Source organism: Symphalangus syndactylus, chromosome 1 (genome assembly GCF_028878055.3).
Source record: "Symphalangus syndactylus isolate Jambi chromosome 1, NHGRI_mSymSyn1-v2.1_pri, whole genome shotgun sequence".
Classification (NCBI taxonomy): domain Eukaryota; kingdom Metazoa; phylum Chordata; class Mammalia; order Primates; family Hylobatidae; genus Symphalangus; species Symphalangus syndactylus.
Window position 1 is genome coordinate 7148065 of NC_072423.2, and position 26828 is coordinate 7174892.

At 53.9% G+C, this 26828-nt stretch overlaps 1 protein-coding gene and 1 long non-coding RNA gene across 4 annotated transcripts in view; both read right to left on the bottom strand.

The window, feature by feature from the left end:
- The window catches only part of KCNG2 (potassium voltage-gated channel modifier subfamily G member 2), a 39262-nt gene that overhangs the window by 3590 nt on the left and 8844 nt on the right, over window positions 1-26828 (bottom strand). The window lies entirely within an intron of this gene.
- Window positions 14098-14723, bottom strand: LOC134731651 (uncharacterized). The gene is made up of 2 exons (XR_010114126.1): window positions 14329-14723; window positions 14098-14298 (listed from the first exon to the last, which is right to left on the bottom strand). It is a non-coding gene; the product is annotated as an uncharacterized lncRNA (long non-coding RNA).

The window sequence follows — 26828 nt, forward strand, 5'->3', positions numbered from 1 at the left end:
CAGATAGAAATGTAATATATGTGCAATGTATTTGCCAATAAAAGCACAAAGGAGGTGTGTGGGAGCAAAGGTGTAATGGTCTAAGAAAATGACAGATAGTGAAGCAAAAGCAGTAACAGTAACAATGTGTATCACAACAATCACACCAAAAGGGAGATAAGTGAATACAGCTATATAGGCATAACATCTCCATCTCACTGGAATTAAGCACAAACCTGAAGCAGGTTCTGATTATTCATGGTAAACTCCAGAACAACCATTAAAAGAAATAACTAAAAAAAAAAACTTTAAAATATCATTAGTGGGCTGGGTGTGGTAGCTCATGCCTGTGATCCCAGCCCTTTGGGAGGCCAATGCAGGTGGATCACCTGAGGTAAGGGGTTCTAGACCAGCCTGGCCAACATGGCAAAACCCCATCTGTACTAAAAATATAAAAATTAGCTGGGTGTGGTGGCGTGCGCCTATAATCCCAGCTACTTGGGAAGCTGAGGCAGCAGAATCGCTTGAACTCGGGAGGTGGAGGCTGCAGTGAGCAGAGATTGTGCCACTGAGCTCCAGCCTGGGTGACAGAGTGAGACTCCGTCTCAAAAAAAAAAAAAAAAAAAAAAATATATATATATATATATATATATAAAATTAGTGGAATTAAAATGCTCCATTAGAAAATATTCACCCCATGCAAAAGAAAGCAGTTAAGGAAGGATACAGAAACAAGGTGATCTGTGAGGTGCATGAAACAGAAAAGATGTGGCAGACACAGAGCCAACTGTATCAATTGTAACATTAGATGTGAATGGAGTGAACAACCCAATCAAAAGCACACAGACCCAGCTATATTAATCGAACCATTAGATGTGAATGGAGTGAACAACCCAATCAAAAGCAGACACAGACCCAGCTATATCAATCATAACATTAGATGTGAATGGAGTGAACAACCCAATCCAACGCAGACACAGACCCAACTATATCAATTGTACCATTAGATGTGAATGGGGTCAACAACCCAATCAAAAGCAGCCACAGACCCAACTATATCAAGTTATTAATGGCACAAACAACCCAATCAAAAGCAGACACAGACCCAACTACATCAATCATAACATTAGATGTGAATGGAGTGAACAACCCAATCCAAAGCAGACACAGACCCAAGTATATCAATCGTTATGAATGGCGTGAACAACCCAATCCAAAGCAGACACAGACCCAAGTATATCAATCGTACCATTAGATGTGAATGGAGTGAACAACCCAATCAAAAGCAGACACAGACCCAAGTATATCAATAGTACCATTAGATGTGAATGGAGTGAACAACCCAATCAAAAGCAGACACAGACCCAACTATATCAATCGTAGCATTAGATGTGAATGGAGTCAACAGCCCAATCAAAAGCAAACACAGACCCAACTATATCAATCGTACCATTAGATGTGAATGGAGTCAACAGCCCAATCAAAAGCAGACACAGACCCAGCTATATCAATTGTACCATTAGATGTGAATGGAGTGAACAACCCAATCAAAAGCAGACACAGACCCAACTATATCAGTTATTAATGGCACAAACAACCCAATCAAAAGCAGACACAGACCCAACTATATCAATCGTTATGAATGGCGTGAACAACCCAATCAAAAGCAGACACAGACCCAACTATATCAATCGTACCATTAGATGTGAATGGAGTGAACAACTCAATCAAAAGCAGCCACAGACCCAACTATATCAATCGTTATGAATGGCTTGAACAACCTAATCAAAAGCAGACACAGACCCAACTATATCAATCGTACCATTAGATGTGAATGGAGTGAATAATCCAATCAAAGGCAGACACAGACCCAACTATATCAATGATAACATTAGATGTGAATGGAGTGAACAACCCAATCCAAAGCAGACACAGACCCAGCTATATCAATCGTACCATTAGATGTGAATGGAGTGAACGACCCAATCAAAAGGCAGACTGGGTTTTAAAAAATAGTTGAACTATATGTTGTCTACAGGAGACACACTTTAGAATCAAATACACAAATAGATACAATGTAAAAAGATGGGAAAAGATATATCATCCAAACAGCAACCACAGGAAAGCCGGAATGACTAATAGACAAAGTAGACGTTAAAACAAAAAATATTATTAGAGATAATATGTAATGATCAACAGGTCAATCCATCAAGAAGATATAACAAAACGTATGCACCAATAATACAGCAATAAGTAAATGAAGCAGAAACTGAACACAAACAGAAATTGAGGAGACATTCCATAATAGTTGGAGACTTCAATACCCCACTTTTTTTTTTTTTTTTTTTTTTTTTAAGACCGAGTCTTGCTCTGTCGACCAGGCTGGAGTGGTGCAGTGTTGCAATCTCGGCTCACTGCAACCTCTGCCTCCCAGGTTCAAGTGATTCTCATGCCTCAGCCTCCTGAGTAGCTGGGACTACAGGCGTGCAACCACTGTGCCCAGCTAATTAATACTGCACTTTCAATAATGGGTAAAACAACTACACAGGAGAGTCAAGGAAACACAAGGCGTGAACAACACCATAAGCCAAATGGACCTCACAGACATCCGTAGAACACGTCACCCAACAACTCAATATACATTTTTGCAATGTCACACGGAACAGTCTCCAGAACAGGATATGTACCAGGCCATAGAACCAACTTCAATACATTTAAAAGGACAGAAATAATACAAGTATACTCTCCATCCACAATAGAATATTAGAAATTAATAACAGGAGAAAAATTGGGAACTTCACAAATCTGTGGAAATTCAACATATTCCTAGATAATCAAAGAGGCCAACCAAGAAATCAGAAGGGAGTCAGACTTGAAGATGAATAAGAATGAAGATACAACATATCCAAACTTTCATGGTGCAGATAAAGTAATGCTTAGAGGGCCAGCACGGTGGCTCATGCCTGTAACCCCAACACTCTGGGAGGCCGAGGCAGGAGGATCACTTAAGCTCAGGAGTTGGAGACCAGCCTGGGCAACATGGTGAAACCCCATCTCTACAAGACATACAAAAATTAGCTGGGTGTAGTAGTTCATGCCTGCAGTCCCAGCTACTCGGGGGGCTGAGATGGGAGGATCCCTTGAGTCTAAAAGGTTGTGGCTTCAGTGAGCCACGATGGCGCCACTGCACTCCAGCCTGGGTGACAGAGCGAGACCCTGTCTCAAAAAAAAAAAAAAATAAAATAAAAATAAAAAATAAAAAGAAAAAGTAATGCTTAGAGGGAAATTTATAGCTGTCAATGCATATAAGAAAGAAGAAAGATCTCAAGTTAATAAGCTCACACTCCACCCTAAGACAACTGGGAAAACAAAAGTAAATAAAACTTAAAGCAGGCGGAGGAGGGAAATAACAAAGATGAGAACAGGAATTAATGAAACAGAGAAGACAAAACCCATAGAGAAGCCAATGAAACCAAAGGCTGGTTCTTGGAAAAGAGCAACAAAATCAACAAATCTTTAGCTCGTTTGAGCAGAAGAAAAAGAGAAAATTCCATTTACTAGAATCAGAAATGAAAGCGGAGACGTGATTCCTGCTCTTACAGACGTAAAAAGGGTGACAAAGCAGCACTGTGACTAATCGTGTGCCAACACAGTAGATAACTTAGGTAAAATGGATCCATTCACAGAAAAACAAACTACAGAAACAAGAGGAAGAAACAGAATCTGCACAGACCCATCATCAGTGAAGAGACTCAGTCAGAAACCCTCAAACTACCCACAAGAAAAGCTCAGGGCCAGATGCACTGAATCCAACCAAATGGTCAAAGGAGAATATCCACAGCCACAGAAAGAATGACGTCTTGTCCTCTGCAGCTGGAGGCCATTATCCTAAGCAAATTAATGCAGGAACAGAAGACCAAATACGGCATATTCTCACTCGTAAGTGCGCGCTAAACGTTGGGTGCTCATGGACATAAAGACAGCAACAGCAGACACTGCAGACTGCCGGGGGGGAGGGGGAAGGAGCAAAGGCTGGAAACGTGCTGTTGGGTGCTGTGCTTGGTACCTGGGTGACAGGACCAATCCTATCCCAAACCTCAGCATCACACAATATGTCCAGGTAGGAGACCTGCACACATACCCCTGAACCTAAGATAAAACCTGAGATTATTAAACAATTTAAATAAATTTTATTCATAAAAAAGGAATTAATACCAATTCCTCACAAACTATTATGAAAATACAGAAGTGGAGAATGCTTCCCAGATCATTCTATGAGGCCATCACCCTGATGCAAAAACCAGATGAAGTATCACAAGAAAACCACATATGAATACCGACGTTAAAAGATTCAACAAAATATCAACAAGCTGAATTCAGCAGTGTAGAAAAAGAATTAGACATCAGGACTGAGTGGGATTTATCCCAAGGACGCAAGGCTGTTTTAACATCTGAAAATCAATTAACGTATACATCATATCCATATTATAGAAAAGTCACACAATCATGTCAACTGATGAAGAAAAAGCTCTTGACAAAATCCAACATCTTTTCATGACAGAAACACTCAACAAACAGGAAACCTCCGCAAAAAGGGTATCTATAAAAACTCCAGAGCTAACATCACATGTGGTAACGAAAGACTCTGTGCTCCCCTCCGTTCAGGAATGAGACGCTAACACCTGTTCTCATCACTTCCAGTGGACTCTGTACTGGATGTTCCAGCCAGGGCGATCAGGCAGTTAAACAGAATGTGCACAGACGCCTACTAGGCCAATGAGAAGGTCATGTCATGTCGGTTCACAAATGACAGGACCTCGTATATAGAAAATCCTTAGGAATCCACTAAAAACATCCATTAAAACTAGTGAGTTCAACAAGGTTGTAGAATATGCGACAACAATTTTATCTCTATACACTCTCAATAAACGATTAATGTAATTCCCTTCACAACAACATCAAAAGGAAGAAATGCATCAGAATAACAAAAGAACAAAAAAACTTATACTCTGATTACTACAAAACACTGTTGGAAGAAACTCTAAATTTTGACCATTCTATAGAGAAAGAACAATTTGTTATCAAGCGGTACTGGGGTGCCTGGATGTCCACACACAAAAGAATCCAGCTGAGCACTTACCTGAACCAAACGCAAAAATTAAGAAAAAATGGACCAAAGCTCAAAACGTGGCACTAAAGTTACAGAACTTTAGAAGGAGACTTGGGGTAAAATCTTCATGACAAAGGATTAGCCAAGGGCTATGAGATATGGCATCAAAAGCACAAAAAATTGATAAACTGAACTTCATAAAAATTAAAAACTTTTGTGCCTCAAAGGACAACAGCAAGAAAGTGAACAGACAACCCACACAATGGAAGGAAGTATTTGGAAATCAGGTATCTGATAAGGGACTTGCATCCAGGATAGATAAGAAACTCTTAGAGCTCAATAATAAAAAGACAACCCAAGTTAAAATTGGGCAAAGGAGGGCCAGTGTGGTGGCTCATGCTTGTAATCCCAGCACTTTGGGAGGCCAAGGTGGGCAGATCATTTGAGGTCAGGAGTTCGAGACCAGCCTGAGTAACCTGGTGAAAACCTGTCTCCACTGAAAATACAAAAAAAAAAAAAAAATAGCTGGGTGTGGTGGTGGACGCCTGTAATCCCAGCTACTCAGGAGGCCGAGGCATGAGAATTGCTTGAACCTGGGACGTGGAGGTTGCAGTAAGCTGAGATCACCTGGGCGACAGAGTGTGACTCTCTCTCGCTAAAAAAAAAAAAAAAAAAAAATTGGGCAAAAGGTCTGAATAGACATTCCTCAAAGAAGAGCTCTCAACTGTCAGGAAGGACATGAAAAGATGCTCGACATCACTGGTGATCAGGGAAATGGGAATGAGAACCTCACTGCGGCTTCAGAAGGAGGACGCCACTGTCCCAGCCCCACTGCAGCCTCATAAGCAGGACGCCGCTGTCCCAGCCCCACTGCGGCCTCATAGGCAGAACGCCGCTGTCCCAGCCCCACTGCGGCCTCATAAGCAGGACGCCGCTGTCCCAGCCCCACTGCGGCCTCGTAGGCAGGACGCCGCTGTCCCAGCCCCACTGCGGCCTCATAAGCAGGACGCCGCTGTCTCAGCCCCACTGCGGCTTCAGAAGGAGGACGCTGCTGTTCTAGGCTCACCGCAGCCTCATAAGGACAGACACTGCTGTCCCAGCCCCACTGCAGCCTCAGGGCTGACCCAGCCCCAGATCTGGGCTGGGGACCTTCTCAGGAGTCTACAGCCTGTCGGCACAGCTGGTGGAAGCCCCGTGGACTGGTCCCAGCACACCGCCCCAAACGTGGTCCCCACCGCATGGACAGGGCTGAATCCGGGCCTGGCGGGTGCTCCCCACGGCTTCCTCCACCCCTGAGGCCTAGGTCTGGGGCATGGGTTTTGTCCTAGCATTTTAAAAACTGCGGTAAAACACATGTAACAAGACACCACCTGAACCGTTTTAAAGGGTGTTAAATGCATTCAGAATGTTGTGTGGCCTTCACCACCTGTCTCCAAGGCTATTACCCTGTGAGCCCGAGACGGTGGCCCCGTCAGACGTCCACTCCCCGTTTGCCTCCCTCTGCAGCCTTCTCTGACCACGGGCCACAGTGAAGTCTTGACCGACATTCAAGGCGGGTGGGCTGCTGCGTGGATCCCTGGCTCCAGTCCATTCCTGAGCCTCACAGGCCCTGGGAAAAGTGGGGGACCCACTCCCGAGCCCCGATCCGTGCCCGAGGGAGCCCCTGCAGAGCCCCTCCCACCTGGCAGCATGTCCGGGTGCAGGAGGCTCGCGGGGCAGAGCTCAGGGGCCTCAGCGCTTCCAACCACTGGGGCTATGGGCCCTCAGGACGCCAGGCTTGGGCGTCCACGGTGTGTGAGCCAGGCAGGCTGGCCCCAGGGCACTGTCCTAACCACTGGTCGAAGCTGCCTTCCACACAAGCCCTTCTGAGGAATCCTGTGTCCCTGGCCAGGCGTGGGGACCGGCGGGGCAGGAGTGCCTGGGCTGAGTGTGTGTCCTGAGCGCCCCCCTGCCCACAACAAGGAGGGAACCGGTGCAGCTGCACCCAGAGCCAGAAACTGCCTGGACCGGGTCTGCCGTGGTTAGAAAGAGACCACCTGCAGAACCACAGGTGGGACCGTCAGCGGGCACGTTTCCGGAACTTTCAACCCAGAAAACAGACCCTGATTGATCAGATTTGATGCACCTGTGGCCAAAAATCAGGTCAGAAAAAAAGTCTACGTTCAGCCTGGCTCACCCAGCTTTGAGGCCCGCACAGCCACCGCCCTCTAGATTGTTTGGCTTTTTTTTGGGCGTTTCAACAGACGTTCAGGGTTTCCTCTGGGGTCCCAGGGCCAGCTCCTGCCTGCCCTGGCTGGGCGGGCACCTTCAGACTCTGCCCCGCAGCCCTGAGCTGCTCCGCGATGTTCTCTGCTCTGAGCAGGCCCTACTGGCAGCTTCTGCCCTCTGCTGTCAGGGTAGGGTCTGTGGTCTCGGGTTCAAGGGCTGGGGACTGTGGGGGTGTGAGCAGGACCCCAAGAGCGGGGCAAGCGCTTTTTTGGGGAGGGAAAGTGGACCCCACACTCAGAGATCAGTGTGGGCTTCTTAGCCCTGGTGTCAGGACACTCTGATTATCACAGGTTTCAGGGATGGTGTCTTGGCTGCATCACCGACCCGCACGCTACTGCGTTTCTGTGAACGTGAAAAGCAAGTTCGCTCCCATGCACAGGAACCTGTGGGTAAACTGCTCCCGAGTCCCTGGGCCCCAGGGTGAGCGCCCCTGAGGAACACAGAGCCAGACGGACCCCTGCCCCCGTGGCTCCCCATCACGAACCCACGTGTCTGTGGGCCTCGGGCGTGTCCGGTCTCTTTAGAAACCACAAACATTTCTCAGCTCTAGGTAGAAAACCCAAAGCAACGATGAAAGAAATCCCGGAATCTAGAATTCCCGCCCCATTGGCCTGGGGAGCTGCCACTCCCAGGCCCAGGCCCAGACCCAGCCCCGTTCCTCTGCTGCATCGGGACATCACAGCCTGGCTCTCCCCTAGGGACCCAGTGGCTGGGGCTCCATCCCACTGGGGGAGCCGAGGAGGGGAACCAGCCAGTCCCTGCCAGGCGGGGGCTGAGCACAGAGGCGCTCTCACCGGAGGACGGGAATCTAGCAGTGGCAAGGGCTGCAGAGCTGGGGGCCTCCTTGAAGGACTGAGAACGGAAGTGTGTGTCATTAGGTGGGACCTAGATGGGGCGAATTCTCTTGGGGGTGCAGGTGTGGGGCCCACAGGGAGGGGCGGGAGGAGGGCTGAGAACAGGGACACGGGGCATGGGGAGGGGGATGAGGATGGAGCCCCTGCAGCTTCTGTGCTGTGCTGGGGAGCTGAGCTCTGGTTTCGTGCTGGCAGAGAGAGGTCGGCCTGTGCCACGGCAATTGGAGGCGGGAGGCTGGTGGGAGAAGAGGGCCCAGCCTCCGGGAGGCACTGGGAGAAGAAAAGATGGTAGGCTGGTGGTTGGGATAGAAACGTCAGGACGTGGGGACTGACTAGACGGGGGCGGGGGATGGTCCCCACCCAGGCACACCCGAGTTGGGGGTCAGTGGGCCGGGCTGCATGGAGCCCTCGTGGACGTGCCTGTGGCGACGCTGGTGCAAGTCTGTGCTGAATGGCAGAAGGGGCTGCAGCCGCCATGATGGGCCCTGTGAACGACATCATCCACTATTACCAAAGCAAAAACGAAAACATGCCTGCTGGGAACGCTGTGTGCTCATCGGCCAGCGTTTACCCAGGGTACCTGGAAGTGGAACAGCTGGCTTCTAAGACATATAAGCACATCCTCACCTTTACCAGACAGACATATCTTCACCTTTGCCAGACAGGCCCCTCCTCATCGTTCACTAGAAGCTGCTGAGTTGGTCCTCAAGCGGCCACACAAATTCGGACCCGTCCCCACCAGACAAGTGTCCCCTGGGTCACGGCCACAGCCAAGGTTCTGGGGCCCAGGGTGGTCCAGGCGGGGCAGGGTATAAACTCGCAAAACTCTGCGAGTTAAAAAATATATTTTAAAAGCCTTCAAAGACTGTGTGCACTTTGACCTAGAAATTCTATTTTGGGGAGTTGTCAGGGAAAGTCAGAAATGGGCCCAAAGATTTATGCAAAAGGACCTGCTCGCTCATCAGAGCTCGGCTTTATGGGTCTGGACAAATCACGGTCCTGGAACCACCACCACCGCGAAGACGCAGCGCGAAGACGCAGGACAGCTCCCCCAGCCCCCCCCGTTCTCTGCCTCAGACCAGACCCCACCCGCCCACCCAGCCGCGGCCCCGGCCCCGGCCCCCAACCCCTGGCCTTCCCAGGTATCCCGTAGACGGGATCGCAGCGTGGCTTCCGGGCCTGGCCTCTCCCGCGTCAGGCCCTGCGAGCCCATTCGTGCTGTCCCGGGCACCCACCGTTTGCTGCTTTTCACCGCGCACTGTGGATGCACCGGGGTTGATCCGGCACCGGCCGTCGCCGTCCGTGTCAGCTGCTTCCAGGCTGGGCTGTGATGAATAAAGCCGGCTGAACACTCGCTCTATACGTGACACACGCTGTCCTTCCCACGGGTACGTCCTGGGCGTGGGCGCTGGTGTGCGATGAGCGCAGGTGTGCCCGGCATCCACGCTCCACGCGCAGGTGTACCCGGCATCCGCCCTCCACGCGCAGGTGTACCCGGCATCCACGCTCCACGCGCAGGTGTACCCGGCATCCACGCTCCACGCGCAGGTGTACCCGGCAACCACCCTCCACGCGCAGGTGTACCCGGCATCCGCCCTCCACGCGCAGGTGTACCCGGCATCCGCCCTCCACGCGCAGGTGTACCCGGCATCCGCCCTCCACGCGCAGGTGTACCCGGCATCCGCGCTCCACGAGCAGGTGTACCCGGCATCCGCGCTCCACGAGCAGGTGTGCCCGGCATCCGCGCTCCACGGCAGCCTCGCCACTCCACGGCCTGCAGGGCCTGAGCCTTGCCGGCCGCGCACCCTCCTTTGCCCTTGCTGCTCTGGGCTGGTTTTTAGATCAGGGCCCTTCTAACACCTGAGTGACAGCTCCTGTGGCTTAACTTTGTATTTCCCTAATAACAGTTCAGCGCTGTATTTACCATAGGCGTGTCTTCTTTGGTGAAGTGTCTGTTCAAAACTTTTGTCCCTTTTTAAATCAGGTTATTTTCTTACAGTTGAGTTTATACAGTTCTTTATATAGTTTAATTACAAGTCTTCTGTCAGATATGTGATTTACAAATATTTTCTCCCAGTCTGAGGCTTGTCTTTTCATTCTCTTAACAGTCTTTTGTGGACAAAAGTCAAAAGAATTTTAATAGAGATGAGGGTCTCGCTATATTGCCCAGGCTGGTCGTGAACTCCTGGGCTGAAGTGATCTTCCCGCCTCAGCCTCTCAAAGTGTTAGGATTACAGGACTGGGCCCCCACGCTAGGCCAGGAGTTTTAGATTCTAATGAAGTGAAGCCTATCCATTTTCATATTTCATGAATCGTGCATCTGACACCACATCTGGGAACTCCTTCCTTACTCTCCATTAGCAAGGCCACCTCTATGTTTTCTTCTACAAGTTTTATAGTTTTAAATGTTAGGTTTTATGTTTAGGTCCATGGTCCACCTTGAGTTGAATTTTTGTATAAAAGGTAAGGCATGGGTTGTGTTTTTTTTTAAATATAGGAGTTCAGTTGTAGCCCCATTTGTTGAAAAGACTATTATTTCTCCGTGCCTGGCCTTTTCACTTTGCCAAATGCTGGCTGGCCTCATTCATGTGGTTCTATTCCTGGACTGTGTCCACGACCCCATGCCTGTCCTTTCCCCACGCTGTCCTGCAGTGGCTTCAGAGCAAATCTTGAAAGCAGGCAGTGTGAGTTCCAACGGCTGCTTTTTCAAAACGGTTCCTAGGCCTTTCGATAAAGATGTTAGAATCAGCTTGTAAATATTGCGGAAAATGGGATTCTGAATGGGATTTCACTGAATCTGGAGATGGACTATGGGGAGGGTGGACGTCTTAGTCACACCGAGTCTTCGACACGTGAGCACTGCAGGCCTTCGTTGATTTCGGTCTTTATCAGTAATTATCAGCTGTATTTAGCTGTAATTATCAGCACGTAGATGGATCCTGGACCTAGGCTGAGACTTGCAGGTAAGCAATTCATGGTTTTTGGTGCTATTAATGAACTTTAAAAAATCTGAATCCCAATAGTTCGCTGCCAGCAATTCCCTTAATTTTCTTAAGCTTTTCTGTGGGTTTCCTAGGAGTTTCTACATAGGCAGTTCTGTTCTCTTGCTTTCCAATCGCACGGTGTCTACTTTCCTTGCTTCACTGCTCTCTCTAGGACTGCCAACAGGTGCTGAAGAGGAGTGGGGAGCAGGCATCCTTGGGTTGGTCCCAATCTTAGTGGGAAAACATTCAGTCTTTTGCTACGTATATTGTCAGCTGTAGGTTTTTTGGGTAGATGTTCTCTATCAGGAAAAGGAAATTCCCTTCTATTTCTAAATTGCTGAAAGTGCTGTTTTAAAAATCATGAATGGATACTGAATTTAGTCAAATGCTTTTTCTACATCTGTTGAGATGAACAGCCAGCATTTTTTCTTTGGTGCATTAATATTGTGAATTACATGGGTTGGTTTTGAGTATCGAACCAAGCCTGCTTTCCTGAGAAAAACCTCAGTTGGTCGTGATGTGCTGTGCTCTTTAGGTCTTTACCAACCCCGATTTACCGATGTTTTGTTGAGGAGTTCGCATGAGTTCGTGGGAGACACTGGTCTTTGTTTTTTCTTTTCTTGTCGTGTCTCTGGTTTGGTATCAGAGGAGTACTGGCCTCTTGGAATGAGTTGGGAAGGGATCCCTCCTCTTGTATGTTTCTGGAACAGACCATGTAGAATTGGTGTTATTTATTCCTTAACTTTTTGTGAGATTCGCCAGTGAAACTATCTGGGCCTGGAATTTTCTTCCTGGAAGGTTTTAAACTATGAATTTAATTTCTTTAATTATCGTAGGATTATGTTATTTATTTCTCCTTGAGTGAATTTTGGTGACTGAGCATGTTTTTAACTTAATTTTTGTTTTATCAAAGTAATCATACATATAATTTTTTTTTTTGAGACAGAGTCTCGCACTGTCACCCAGGCTAGAGTGCAGTGGCACGATCTTGGCTCACTGCAACCTCCGTCTCCCGGGTTCATACCATTCTCCTGCTTCAGCCTCCCGAGTACCTGGGACTACAGGTGCCTGCCACCAGATCTGGCTGATTTTTTGTATTTTTAGTAGAGATGGGGTTTCACTGGGTTAACCAGGATGGTCTCGATCTCCTGACCTCATGATCCGCCCGCCTTGGCCTCCCAAAGTGCTGGGATTACAGGCGTGAGCCACCGTGCCCGGCCTGTACATATAATTTTTTAAAAACTTGATATTAGACAGCTTATAAGAAAAGGCAGTTTCCCATCCCCCACTCTTAAGTCCCAAAGGGAATAATTTTTAAATTTCTAATTATTTCTTCTGATAGTTACTTCCCTACTTCTAAATGCTGATCCGGCCATTTATTGGCATATTAATGTTATACATTTTGGGGGACTTTGTAGCATTGAGCATCTGGGTCTCCCACACACCCCACCTTCAACCACCATAACTGTAACCTCTTTCCTGCAGACATTGTTACATCCCATTTTTGGGGTCAGATAACTCATGCACGTTCATAGTGTGAAGAAAATGTGAACATGCTCACTGCTGAGCCAAGTCGTGCTCTACAATTACATTTTTTTCTCATAAGTTGTTTTGTTTCTCCTGAAGTTTTATGGTTTCATTCCAGAACTGCTTACTGCCACCCGCCTACCACCCAAGGGGCCCCTTCCTGTTCTGCCTTTGGTGGGACCTCGTTTCTTCCCTGTCACCATGGAAGCTTTTAGAATATTCTTTTTTCCCTGAAGTTTCAGGATGAGACGCCTTGACACACGTGCATTTCCATTCAGCCTTGGGGATTCGTGCACCAGTCAGGATAAGTCCGTTGTCTTGAATTCTGAGCCAGTTCTGAGCCATAACACCTTTTCTCATTCTCGCCATTCTGGAACCCTGGTAGGCCAGAGTGGGACTTCTGGATTAACCTCCCAGCGATGCATCTTCCCCCTGCCTTTTCATCCTTGTCTTTGAGTGGCATCTTCTTTCCTAAATGTGTACTACTTATTTTTTGATTAGGGTAATCCCATTTTTAACTTCTGAGAGATCCTCTTCACCCTCGGTTCCTTTTTCATGGCGTCTTGTTCTTGTTTCATGGACACAGCCCTGCTCTGCCCTCTTGGCGTCCCTGATTATAACTCCTGATGTTTCCTGTGTTTCCCTCAAGCCCCATGTCTATCCTTCTTTCAGGCTCCATTCTTTCCCAATGTGCCTCGCTTCCTCAAGACGGGGGTGCTAAATTGCTGCTTGGATGCCCTGTGGCCTGCGTGGGGCTTGCCAACCATTGGGTTCACTGCCAGTGTCCAGACAGTGCTGGCCTTTGTCAGGCCCTGCGCACCGGCTGATGCCATTCTCCCCTCTGAGGTGCCCAGTTCTGCCAAAGACGGGCCCTTTGGCTCCCGTGGGGGCTGGAGGTCTGGCTGCGGCCATCCTGGACAGGGAGGGGTCCATGGGCAGGTTCTCCCCAATGCCTCCTGCAGCCTGGCACCCTACCACCCTCCAGGGCCTGACCCCCACATCCGGGTCTCCAGGGAGGCGGCACGGGGCCAGGGGCTGGTACAAAGGCGGGGGAGGCAGGAGCTGGGCTCACCACCCATTGTCGTCCCCATTCCAGCCCCAGTTTCTCCCATAGTTGCCGGGTACCAGAAGCCTCCAGAGCGGCCCATGGTGGGCTGCCGGCATCTCCCACAGGACTCGCTCCACAGCACAGCCGGCATCTTCCACAGCCACGGCCACCATCTTCCTTCGTGCAGAAAGTGCCCATCGATCACTGTATCCATTCCTGCCTGCACTGTTCATGTGGATTTACACTCTTTTCTCCCTTTACGATCATTTCAGTTGGGTTCAAGAAATGAGAGGAGGTCAACAGATGTAGCCAATCCATTACCTAATCAAAAGTCCAAGTATTATTTTTATTAGAAAAAAAAATCAGGAACTTAAATGTTCTGTATGAAAGGAGAGCAGGCTGAATAAATTACGGTATTGCCAAGGGGAGGAATGCAGCACAGGTGCGAGGAGGGCTGCCCTTGGGGAAGATCTGGGGCATCAAACACCCTTGTACACTGACATGTGGGCATCAAACACCCTCCGCACACTGCCCGTGGGCATCAAACACCCTCCGCACACTGCCCGTGGGCATCAAACGCCCTCCGCACACTGACATGTGGGCATCAAACGCCCTCCGCACACTGCCCGTGGGCATCAAACGCCCTCCGCACACTGCCCGTGGGCATCAAACGCCCTCCGCACACTGCCATGTGGGCATCAAACGCCCTCCGCACACTGCCATGTGGGCATCAAACGCCCTCCGCACACTGCCCGTGGGCATCAAACGCCCTCCGCACACTGCCCGTGGGCATCAAACGCCCTCCGCACACTGCCACGTGGGCATCAAACGCCCTCCGCACACTGCCACGTGGGCATCAAACGCCCTCCGCACACTGCCACGTGGGCATCAAACGCCCTCCGCACACTGACACGTGGGCATCAAACGCCCTCCGCACACTGACACGTGGGCATCAAACGCCCTCCGCACACTGACACGTGGGCATCAAACGCCCTCCGCACACTGACACGTGGGCATCAAACGCCCTCCGCACACTGCCACGTGGGCATCAAACGCCCTCCGCACACTGCCACGTGGGCATCAAACGCCCTCCGCACACTGCCACGTGGGCATCAAACGCCCTCCGCACACTGACATGTGGGCATCAAACGCCCTCCGCACACTGACATGTGGGCATCAAACGCCCTCCGCACACTGCCATGTGGGCATCAAATGCCCTCCGCACACTGCCACGTGGGCATCAAACGCCCTCCGCACACTGACATGTGGGCATCAAACACCCTCCGCACACTGACATGTGGGGCAGGGGCCATCGGGAGCCACGACATGGGACGGGCACGTCCACACCACACGGCAGTGCTGGTGCCATCAGAAACCATGACGCGGGACGGACAGTGTGGGGACAGCTGTTCTGACAACAGTCTCAGGACATGGCCACAGGAACCTTGGTGCCAGGTGGAGTGCGCGTGCAGCCTGGTGGGCAAGGGCAGTGGAGGATGGAGTGGGGCCAGGCTGAGCAGGCACAGGGACCGTGGCCAGTCGCCTCTGAAAACCTAAGTGGCCGGGAGCCCTTCTCAGAAGGCGAGGTCTCCGCTGACACGGCGTCGGCCCTGGCATCAACCTGCTTTTATTCCCTAGTGACAGTAAACAGAAGGACCAAGCCACATTCCTCCAATAACCACGGCTGCAGCTGCACCTGTCACCCCAACCGAGGCTCCAGAGATGCCAGGTGTGGGTGCTCCTGGGCCTCTGTTCTCAATTCAGAGCATAGAAGATTCCGCAGCTTCAGCCTGCCAGGAATGAGGCTGATTCTGAGTGCCGTGACTCTCGGGGGGGACGGGGGTGTGAGAACAAGGTCAGGGAAGGCCGGGTGCACTTGCCCCCGACGGCGGAGGAGGGCTCAGCGTGCAGGGACCCCACAGCTCGCGACTTTCCCGTTGGGGCCTGAGGTCTATTTAGTGTGTAGTCAAATCTTCAGCCTTCTGCGTCCCTTCACTGCTGCCTGTGTTATCTTCTGGACACTTCCTCTCCTCCACGAACCTGTCCACCAGGCAAACAGCCACGGCCACCGAGAGCCTGGAGCCAGCCCCTGGAGGGACCCAGCCTCACCGGCGGTCACTTGGTCAGCAGTGACTCTGTCCGCAGACTTTAACCCTTAGCTCCCTAAGTACCTGAAAGAAAATAATTATTGACTCATTTTAGTAACTGAATTCGTAACAGTTTGACTTTGAACTGAATTGAGGTTTATTCTTTTCACTCATCTACAGAAAAGGCCTCTTGCAGTCAAATGAAGACAGAAAAGCAGAATATTAAATCTATGTAAGGGAACAAACTGTTTCAAAACAGCACAATAGGCCTTTGCCTAGGATGTGCTCGTCTGGAATTATCTGCACCGAAGAATTATCTGCACCGAAGCAGATGCGTCAGTTCGATTTCCTGCGCACCCTATGTTAACTCGTTTTGTGCCCTCGTGTCTGCAGAAAATCGGCACAGCTTCCCCTCGGCGTTCTGTCCTCTCGCCCTCCTCTGGCTGAAATGAGCCTGGTCGTCCTAGGGCCCCCCGACCCCAGCACATGCTGAGGTTTCCTCTGAGCATGGTGTTCTGTGTCAAACACCATGAGAGGCATCTGCAAGAAGGACACGGAGTCAGTGGCCCGGGCCCGGCACAGCTGGTGCCCGAGAGCGAGACCAGGCGGTCTGCAGGTGCGAGTGCTCACGGTGCCAAGGGTGTTGTTGATGATTCACCCAGCTGTGCGGAGAGAGGGGGCCGGCCCTGCCCTCAGGGCACCAACACCACAGACACAGGTGAGCAAGCTGCTCACAGAGGGCACCGCTGCCTGTGGATGCAGAAGAGGGCATCCTTCCTGGGACAGAATCGTTCCAAATCACGAGTTAGAATTCAATCAGGTTGAACAACGGCTCGGCACCTGCAGCCCCTGTCCTGTCCCTGAGCCGCTGGTTTCCACGGCTGTTTCCCGGGCACTGCAGCCCACAGCGGTGGCCATGCCGCAGGTGACCCCTCTCCACTAGGTGCTCTGCACCCAGCCCAGCCCCACCAAGTGCCCACACAGCGTCCTTGCAACTTTCCACAGCGCCAGCCCGATCATGCCTGCCTGGTGGGGCCTTTCTGCAGAGCCAGCTGGATCACACCTGCCTGGCAGGGCCTTTCCACAGAGCCAGCCTGATCATTCCTGCCTGGCCGGGGCCCTTCTGAGACGCCAGCTCAATCATACCTGCCTGGTGGGGCCCTTCCGCAGCACCAGCCTGATCACACCTGCCTGGCAGGGCTGGGCCTGTCTGTGGGTTTCAGTCCAGCTTCACTGTGATGGCAGCGGCACCAGGCGGGAGATGGGTCCTGGATGTGGCGCCGACACCCACTGCCCGGCAACAGCAAGATCCAAAACGCCACAGACCTTCTGCTGCTGTGGCCCATGAGCTGTGGGTGCTGCACCAACCCCAGGCCTGGGCAAGAAGCAAGTCAGCTCCGAGCTCCTGCCACTGGGCTGCTGGGGGGTGCCGGCCTGGGGACTGCGTGCCGGACGTCGGTGCAGTGGGGAATCTGTTCTTACTGGCTCAGCAGGAATTTTGTTTTAGGAAAGAAGCAACCCCAACTGTGCATCAGTGCGCTGGGCATCGGGGCATTGGGGGATCGGGGGCATCGGGGATCGGGGGGATCGGGGGATCGGGGATCAGGGGGATCGGGGATCGGGGGATTGGGGATGGGAGATCGGGGGGATCAGGGGGATCGGGGGCATCTGGGGATCGGGCATCAGGGGATCAGGGATGGGAGATCGGGGGATTGGGGATGGGGGATCGGGGGCATCTGGGGATCGGGGATCAGGCATCGGGGATCAGGCATCAGGGGATCAGGGGATCGGGCATCGGGGGATTGGGGATGGGGGATCGGGGGCATCGGGGTATCAGGGATCGGGGGCATCGGGGGATCAGGGATCAGGGGATTGGGGATGGGGGATCAGGGCATCGGGGGATCGGGGATGGGGGATCAGGGATCAGGGGCATCAGGGGATCGGGGATGGGGGATTGGGGATCGGGGGATCAGGGATGGCAGATCAGGGATCGGGGGCATCGGGGGATCGGGGATGGGGGATTGGGGGCATCAGGGATCGGGGGATGGGGGATTGGGGATGGGGGATCGGGGGTCGGGGATGGGGGATCGGGGGCATCGGGGATCGGGGATGGGGGATCCAGGGATGGGGGATCGGGGTTCAGGAGCATGGGGGATGGGGGGATCGGGGGGATCGGGGGATGGGGGATCGGGGGCATTGGGGGATCAGGGGCATCGGGGATCGGGGGATCAGGGATCGGGGGCATTGGGGCATCAGGGGCTTTGGGCATCGGGGCATCGGGGGATGGGGGATTGGGGGATCAGGGGCATCGGGGATCTGGGGATTGGGGGGATCGGGGGATCGGGGCATTGGGGGCATCGGGGGCAGACACTAGGTGGGCTGCAGGCCGGTCCGATTGCTCTTCACAACGGCCTCCCCCATCAAGGTTTTCTGCACTTAATGGGGGCTCAGGGCAAGTTCAGCAGCAGAGACCCAGGCCCCCCAGCAGGCAGAGACCCCGTGAGCACCACAGTCTCGCTCTCGGCCAGACTTGCATCTCCCCGACTCAGGACCGCTGTCCCCAACCCCGTGCCAGGGTCTGCATTGCTGTCGTGTAGGGTGGGACGGGAGTGATCTCTTTCCTCCCCATTGTCAGGGTCACGGCCAACCCCATAACAAAGGCCGACAGGAGAAACACACGACAAACTCACGGTGGGAGTTTTACTGACACAGGAGCCTTTGGCATGAAGACCCTAAGATTTAGGGAAACAATTTCTTTGTACGTGTAGTTCAGTGAAGCTGGAGTGGAAATGGGATTGGCAGACGAGTGTGCTCGGTGGTGCTAGACCAAGGGGAGCCCCCAGGGCCCCTGTGCTCCGTGGTGTTGGACTGAGAGGAGCCCCCAGGGCTGCCTGTTCAGATTTGGGCTCTGCGCAGTGCTCTTTCTTCCCATGATGGGGCAGGACCTTCTGGAATGGGGGTCTTAGGACCCCATCAGACAACGTAGGGCAATCTCCTCATGGCCAGGCCTTACACAGAAAAGTGGGGAAGTTAGGGGGATAACTCAGGCTAGCTTTAAAAGGGGTTGTGGTTTCTATGACCCACCTTGGGGAACAGAGATTCTAGTTTCTCTGGCAGCCTTGGGTGAGATGGAGGCTGGGAGATCACAGGGCAGAAGGTGGGGAGCCGCTTTGCTGCAGAGGCCGTCCCGCTGGGGTGTGGCTTTCCGAGCCCCATCAGTCTCCATGAGGCCTGTCACATACCTGGAGACGCCCCTCTCCTGACACCCTCCAGGAACCCCTGCTCCTACCACAGGAAGGAACGGCGATGGGGAGGAGGGAAGCCTGAAGTCCCGGCCTGCGCTGGCCCACGGGGCAGGAGCACACGTGACCGTGGCAGAGCCCTTGAAAGGGACCTAGTGCCCCTGGAAGCTCTCCCACCACCGTGCCTGGGCCGGCCTCCTGGAGAGGAGGGAGCGGAGACGCACCAGCTTCCACCTTGGAGACCCCAGCTGATGCCTCAAGGACAGAGCATGCCAAGCCCAAACCCAGCCTCAGAATGACCTGCAGACAGAAGGCTGCCATCTGAACCCATGGGGAAGCTTATGCAGTAGAAGAGAATCAATTCTGGGGTGGGCTCCCCGCTTTGTACTTTTCTCTTTGTTCTCCAGAATCCACCAGCACATCTTCATACACATTTCTCTAGATTTTAAAGATTATTTTGTGAGAGTCCAAAACACCGGCTAGGACTCTGACTGACGCGCAGTAAGTGTGTGTGTGTTAATTCGGGGCGTGGCTCCCCCAGTGGGGCAGGTGTGCCCTGTTCACTCCTTTCTTCGCCTCCGCTGTGGCGGCGCTGCTCCCGGTAGACACAGAACCTCTCTTGCTGAGATTATTCTTAGGCCTTTCATATTTTTGTTATTAGGGTGACCAGAATAATTTTTCTATTAAGTTTTCTATGACTGATGGCGTAGAGGAAGGTGGCTGATGGTGGTGGCTATATAGCTTTTCTTCAATCTGCCAACAAAACGCAGTTCAGGAGCAGAATCCCTACCTCAGCCTGTGATGCAGAAAGGCAGGAGGAGCAGTGAGGGCTGAACGTGAGGGCCGAGGATTCCCGAGGCAGTCAGGAGACAGCGCCTTCCTGGCCTCTTGACCCCATGCTTGACCTGAGGCCATAACTGGATCAGTTGTTCCCGCTGGGTTCTGGGGCAGGCGGCTGTCCTCGGGATGTCCCCGTCAAAGCCCAAAGTGGCCCGAAATGTGTCTGACTCTTCAGTGGCCTCAGCGTGAGCATGTCACTGACAAGGATGTCCCCTCGGCAGCGAGGCCGGCGCCTCTCACAGGCTGGACCTGGACGCCGCAGACGCTGCCTTCTTTGGGCTAAATCCACTCCCCCCCAAGTCCCAGGCGCCTCCCAGCCGAGTGTGGCAGCTCAGCGGACACTGTCGCCAGCTGTAACCGCAGCCTCTCCGCGGCCTCCCCTGCTTTCCTCCCAGACTCCTGCTTTCCAAATCGCGAAGTTCAGATGCCGCGAACAGACACTGAGGACACGGGGTGTGCCGGCTCCCAGGAAAACGCTCCTGTCCAGGGCTCGCGGCCGGAAAGTTAGGGCTGGGCTCCCCGACGCCCTTACAGCTGCATACAGGCCAAGCGCAGGCCTGGATGTGCTCAGAGGGGCCGGTGGCCACGCAGAGGATGTGGGAAGACTGACAGGAGGTGGTTAAAGGGGAGGGCGGCAGGAGCAGCGCCATGGGCCAGCACGGGGAGTGACAGAGGGAACGGGAGTGTGGGGGAGGCCTGGGGAGGCAGGGAACACACAGAAACCCCTGCAGGGCACAGAACTGAGAAAAACAACAGCCCAGGAAAAAACAAAGTCCACGAAGAAGAAACGGGAAGTCTCCCAAGTGATACGGACAGAAGGCGAGAAGCGCCGGGTGGAAGAGGGCGGTCCCCGGAGAGGGCCTCAAGCCTGGGACCGAGGCCCAACGCGAGAACTCGCATTCCTGTTTTCCTGCCCGAGTGTGGCCCGCCCTGCCGCCCATCCTGTCCCCAGGCCCCACCGGCAGAGCTACCTGGCTTCTTCCTAGCAGGTCCTTTTGGGAGCCTCCCGGCTATTGCTGCACACAGACCACTCCTGCTGTGTCATCAGAGGAGGACAGCGCACGCCGGCTCCCAGAGGGGCGGTCCCCACCCCATAGACCCTCCCCATGGCCACCACACAGGGGGCCACACCAGGCTTCGCTTCCCTTGTTTGCGAAAGGGGAGAGAGACCTCGCTGTGTGATTCTGTGTGCTGAGCACTGTCCAAAGCAAGGCACATAAATTATTCAACTTAATCTCAACAGCTTTGAAGAATCTGCATTTGGTTGGTGAGGAAACAGGCTCAGAATGGAGAGAATGTTTCAAGCCCTGCTGCTGTCAGAGCCAGAGCTGGACGGGAGTGGCAGTCACACTTGGAGTCTGAGAACTAAGCCAGCCCGCAGCTGCGCCTCGTACTGTGGCGAGAAGAAAGACCGGAGACCTGGGAGGGATTTTACGGAAAAAGAATTGGCCGTGCGCGGTGCCTCCGCCTATAATCCCAGCACTTTGGGAGGCCGAGGAGGGTGGATCACCTGAGGTCAGGAGTTCAAGGCCAGCCTGGCCAACATGGTGACACCCCGTCTCTACTAAAAATACACAAAAATTATCTGGGCGTGGTGGTGCCATCTGTAGTCCCAGCTACTCGGGAGGCTGAGGCAGGAGAATCACTTGAACCCGGGAGGTGGAGATTGCAGTGAGCCGCTATTGCACCATTGCACTCCAGCCTTGGTGACAGAGTGAGACTCCATCTCAAACAAACAAACAAACAAATACTGAAGCTTTGAAGCTTTTATATCAGGGATTTTAGCTTTTTTTTTTTTTTTTTTTTGCCAGACTAAAGTGAAAATCCAAAACACAAATCTTCCATGTTTTCCCCATCAAATCTGTGCAGGAAGCAGAGCAGAGAACGACGCCCGTTATCTTCCTCCCCTGTCCAGGGGGTTTCCAGGCCCTGCTGTTTGCAGGCCTCCACGAGCCTCTACAGGGTCTCTGATCCCTCCACAGGGGTGCCGAGGGCTGCAGGGGTGTGCGGCCAGCCGCGTGCACAGGAGCGCTGCCATCACTGGGCCCTGCCGCCTCCCAGAGCTCGGCCCGGCGGCATCATGCGGCCCCAGAGCAGCTGGCCCTGGTGACACATCTGCTGCGGGTCCTCACTTGGTGCTGGCAGGAGTTTGCTGCCAATGTTGCAGTGGCAGATGCTGCTGACTGGCACCTGCCTCCCTGGTAAAGAGCCCGCAGCTTTGCCCAGGCCTGTGGCCTCTGGGTTAGGATGTGATGCCCGCCCCTCTGCGCCGCAGACGTCCAGGCTAATGGGACGCAGACGGACGGGACGCAGAGGCTCCGCCAAGGCGTCACAGGGGGCTGCCTTCCCCACCCTCTACTGCCCCTGGGTGGAGACTGGTGGTGTGGGAGCTTCCTGGGACGCAGGGGGCCACCGGCTGGTCCTGCACTGCCCACTCAACTTGCTGCTGCAAGACGTCAGCCCCGGCTGACGTCCACCGAGATCCTCAAGTTTGGATCTGTTGTGGCCCTAACACAGCCCTTGTTATATACCACATGGATGGGAAGGGGCCACGGCCCAGTGCAGCTGCCCTAGGAGCCCCACTGCCTGCACTTTCTGAAGAAATCAGCTCTGAACGCAGAACCCGCCAGCTGGTGCTCAGGTCCAGGACAACTCTGCCTGCGGTTGTAGGGACAGGCCACACCCCACGTCCTGTCCACACCCCGTGTCCATCCTTGCCATGAGGCCGGTCAGGTCTCCAAGGGTCCCCCACAGGACAGGCTGCGACAGACGCAAGCACGTTTTGCGCTGCCAGGAGGCGGGAGGTGCAATTTGTCAGCTCGTAAGGCTTAGCCTCATGCAGGTGCAGGTGGACAGAACACCCTCACGGCGGACCCCAGAGGCCTGTGCCTGACACGAAGGCTGACCCTCCCCAGCGCAAGGGACCCCTCCTGCCTGGCCGCAGGCTGGGAACTTTCTCCTGCCTCAGGCTCGACGGAAACCGCAGCTCTTCCTGGTCTCTCAGTGCTGGTCTTTGGGCTGGAACTCAGACCCAGGCTCTGCTGGTCTCTGGTGTGCTGACTGCAGCATGGGGCCTCCAGCCTCCAGGACCAGGTGAGCTGACGCCTGCCAATCAGCCACACCCTTTCATCCTGCACCTCGGGAGAACCCTGATCAACACAACTCGGCATCCACAAAACTCGCTCTGTGAGGTGACACAACTCAGTGTCTGCAACGTCTGCCCACGTGCAGAAGAAACTTGGCCACCAGCTTTTAAAGCTGTTGCAAAAATGTTCTCAGTGAATTCAATGCTTCAAATCCCAGTCATGAAATCTATAACTAATTATACTGTTCTTAATTTAATCATGTGAGTTTAAAAGAAAAAATCAATTCACAGAGCCAAAAATCAGCCTGAATGTACAAGGAAGCAATGGATTTTGAAAAACAACCTCCAGCCACAAACCTCCACCAACAGCGGGTGGGCCAGCAGGCAGGTCTCCAGTGAGCAAACGCACAGTCTGTCTCGGCCTCCAGCCAGCCTGTGGGTGCTCACGCCATCCAGGCTGCACAGCAGCCACCCGGCGCAGAGGGAGCGTGCAGCTCTGCGGGCACGGAAGCTGCCACCACCCATCCCTCCAAAGCGCTCCACATCCTCACCGTGGGCGTCACCGGGCCACGTCCACCGGCAGGAAGCCAACACTGGTGCACTCCTGACCACAGAGAGCCCATGGGACCCCAAAACCATGCCACGTCGTTGCAATCATCAAGCCCCGTCGCCGTCAGAGACAGCAGGAGACACCGCTCCCTGCCGATTATTCCGTGGCCATTAGGTCCCATGGCAGCTGAAGCTCGTGATCCCATCTGTATGTTCACAGTGCGCCTTCGGCGTGGGGGGCTTCGTCTGGGAGCAGACGGAGGGGAGCAGAGAGGTGGTCGGCCTCCTCCACGTAGCTGTCCGCAGCCTAAACTCCCGAAGGCCACAGACTCACTGGAGGTCCCATGAGGGCAACGAGGAGCACAAGCGGTGCCCACCCCCAGGTGGCCGGGGGCCCAGAGGTGGGAGGTCCTGCCTGGCTGAGCCTCCGCCAGCTGGGAACGGGTGACAACTCCCACTCCAGCTCTGACCTCAGGCCCGTCTGTGTTCCTACAGCCTGGATTAAAACGTCCATGCCACGGCTGCGTGGTGGTGGCTGAGGTGTCTGCAGGTCGTGACCACTGGTGACCTCTCCTAGGAAAGATGGCGAGGTTGGGGGTGCAGCGGGTGTGTTTGGGTTTAGAATGTACTTTTTGGCGGTCAGAGAATTCAGGATAACTTTTGGGGCTACAGGTGTTTAGGATTTGGTTTGTAACCTCTGTGGCCACAGGCAAGATAAACAGCTGAGCAAATCACCCTAACGCCTGGCCACGAAGATGCCGTGGGTTTGGGATAGAACGGATTTTCTCTCCTGGGAAAGGACCAGCAATGGAATGAATGATCGCACGTGAGAAGGCAGAGGACAGAGCCTGCTCGGACAGTGCAGGGCGGGTCCAGGTGTCCACCTTCCGGTCCTCAGGGCTGTCCCAGCACACCTGTGGGCCAGTGCGTCCCCTGTGGGCCAGTGCGTCCCCTGTGGGCTCGGACTCAACAACTGCTCCCAGCCCAGGCAGCCCAGAGTCAAGCTCACACTGACAAAGCCGGGTTCTCAGGTCCTGAGCACTGCTGGGGACAGCAGGCGTGTTCTGCTCATACATAACTGAGGCTTCCTATTTCTTCGGCACCCACTGTGTGCAGCAGACCAGGCGTTTCCGTGGTCCCTGAGCCAAGCCCTCCCCACAGGGAGCTACTGTCCCTGTGCAGGTCGCAGCCCGGGGCAGGAGACTCAGCGCGGGGCGGGCACTGAAAGCAACCAGCACCCTGGGCTTCCCTCATTCTCCGAGGCACCCAGGAGACCCGGGAGGCTGTCCCGGCTGGACTCTGGCTCGGAATCTCCCCAGTGTCTGCAGAGCTGTGTGTAGGGGTGCTCACGACTCCTGCACCCCCACCCCTGCACCTGGGACAGCACAGCGCGCGCAGGAAACCCCGCGGAAGCCAACCCGTGTGGCGGCCGGACTCGGCCTCCCACACACATCCCTTCAGAGAGCTCACATTTTGTCAGTAACGACGACTCCTAGTTCTCAAGAACTCGTGTCCTGACAAACAGCACCAAAATGCTCGCACCCACGTGCTCTGCAGGGAGCACCGAGTCACGGTCCCACTGCCGTCCCTCAGCGGCCGGCCTGGGATGGTCAACCATGGACTTGGCTCGTCTGAGGCCTGAGTTGGGCTGGGACTTGCCCTGTTTGGGATCCAGCATGTATTTATTTAATTAAAGTGAGGCTGAGCGTTTTTTCATTGGAATCACCATCATTTTACAGTTTCCACATCCCATCAATCAAGTGGACAGAAGGTGACATCCTTCACCAGCCCCCAGCTGGACGCTCGGAAGCGCCCTGACTTCCGGTTTTGTTACGTCACCAACACGTCGATTCTCACGCTTTGAAATATTCTCTTAGGACAGGAGTGAGAACCATCTTTTCTTGGCTCTTCACCCACACAACCGAATCGCTTCCGAAAGAGACCTCCAGTCAGTCAGCAGCAGCTGCAACGCTCGGACACGGGTCACCATGCCCCACGTGGAGAGCGACTGCTTCTTAACCAGATGCTCGGACACGGGTCACCAGGCCCACGCGGAGGGCGACTGCTTCTTAACCGGACGCTTGGACACGGGTCACCAGGCCCATGTGGAGGGCAACTGCTTCTTGACCGGACGCTCAGACACAGGTCACCAGGCCCCACGCGGAGGGCGACTGCTTCTTAACGCTCGGACACGGGTCACCAGGCCCCACGTGGAGGGCGACTGCTTCTTAACCGGACGCTCGGACACAGGTCACCAGGCCCCACAGGGAGAGCAACTGCTTCTTAACGCTCGGATACGGGTCATCAGGCCCCATGGGGAGAGCGACTGCTTCTTAACCAGATGCTCGGACACGGGTCACCAGGCCCCACGGGGAGAGCGACTGCTTCTTAACTGGACAAGCGATTTAGGGGCACGTGCCAGGAGTGTGAAGGGCTGGGTGCCATGGAGCCCAGGGTTGTCCCTGAGAGGATCTGGGGTTTTGGGGTGCACAGTAAGGGTTAGGGCTGGTGTTCCTGGGGTGACTTCTGTAGCTGGGGCAGCCCACACTTCTCCCATTCTCTAATGTGACACAAATGAATTTTCCCTCCTGGATATTCGACCGAGGACAGCCAAACACTCCAGCACCTTTTGGAAGCACGATCGGGACCTGGACCTCGTGGGGACGACGGGGGAAGGCAGCCTGGCCACCAGACACCCAGACAACAGGTGGCAGCTGACAATTTGGCACTCGGGCCGCGGGCTTGGGTCAACTCAGCTCCTTGCTGTGCCCTTCAATGAGTGTCCCCCAGGCGGGCAGGGGCTCTGCGGTGCTGACGGTGGGTGCTCTGCCTCGAGGGGAGGAGGCGCCTCCATGCAGTCCAGGGAGGCCGGTGCCGAGGGGAGGGGTGCCCCACCCCCACTTGGTGGGGTGCTCTGCCTCCTGGTGTGGCCATCGGAAAATGCAGGGAGACCTTTCCAGGGCAACACTCAGCTATGCCCGTTCAGACACAGTCACAGCCCCTTCTCTGTGAATCTCACCACTCTGGCAACACAAACCCCCAGGCCCAGGGCCCGGAACTCACAGTCCGTCCCAGGACACGACACACGCAGAGCTCACGGTCCCCCCCTAGACATGACACATGCTGAGCTCACGGTCCCTCCCCAGACACGACACACGCCGAGCTCACGGTCCCTCCCCAGACACAACACACGCCGAGCTCACGGTCCCTCCCCAGACACGACACATGCCGAGCTCACGGTCCCTCCCCAGACAC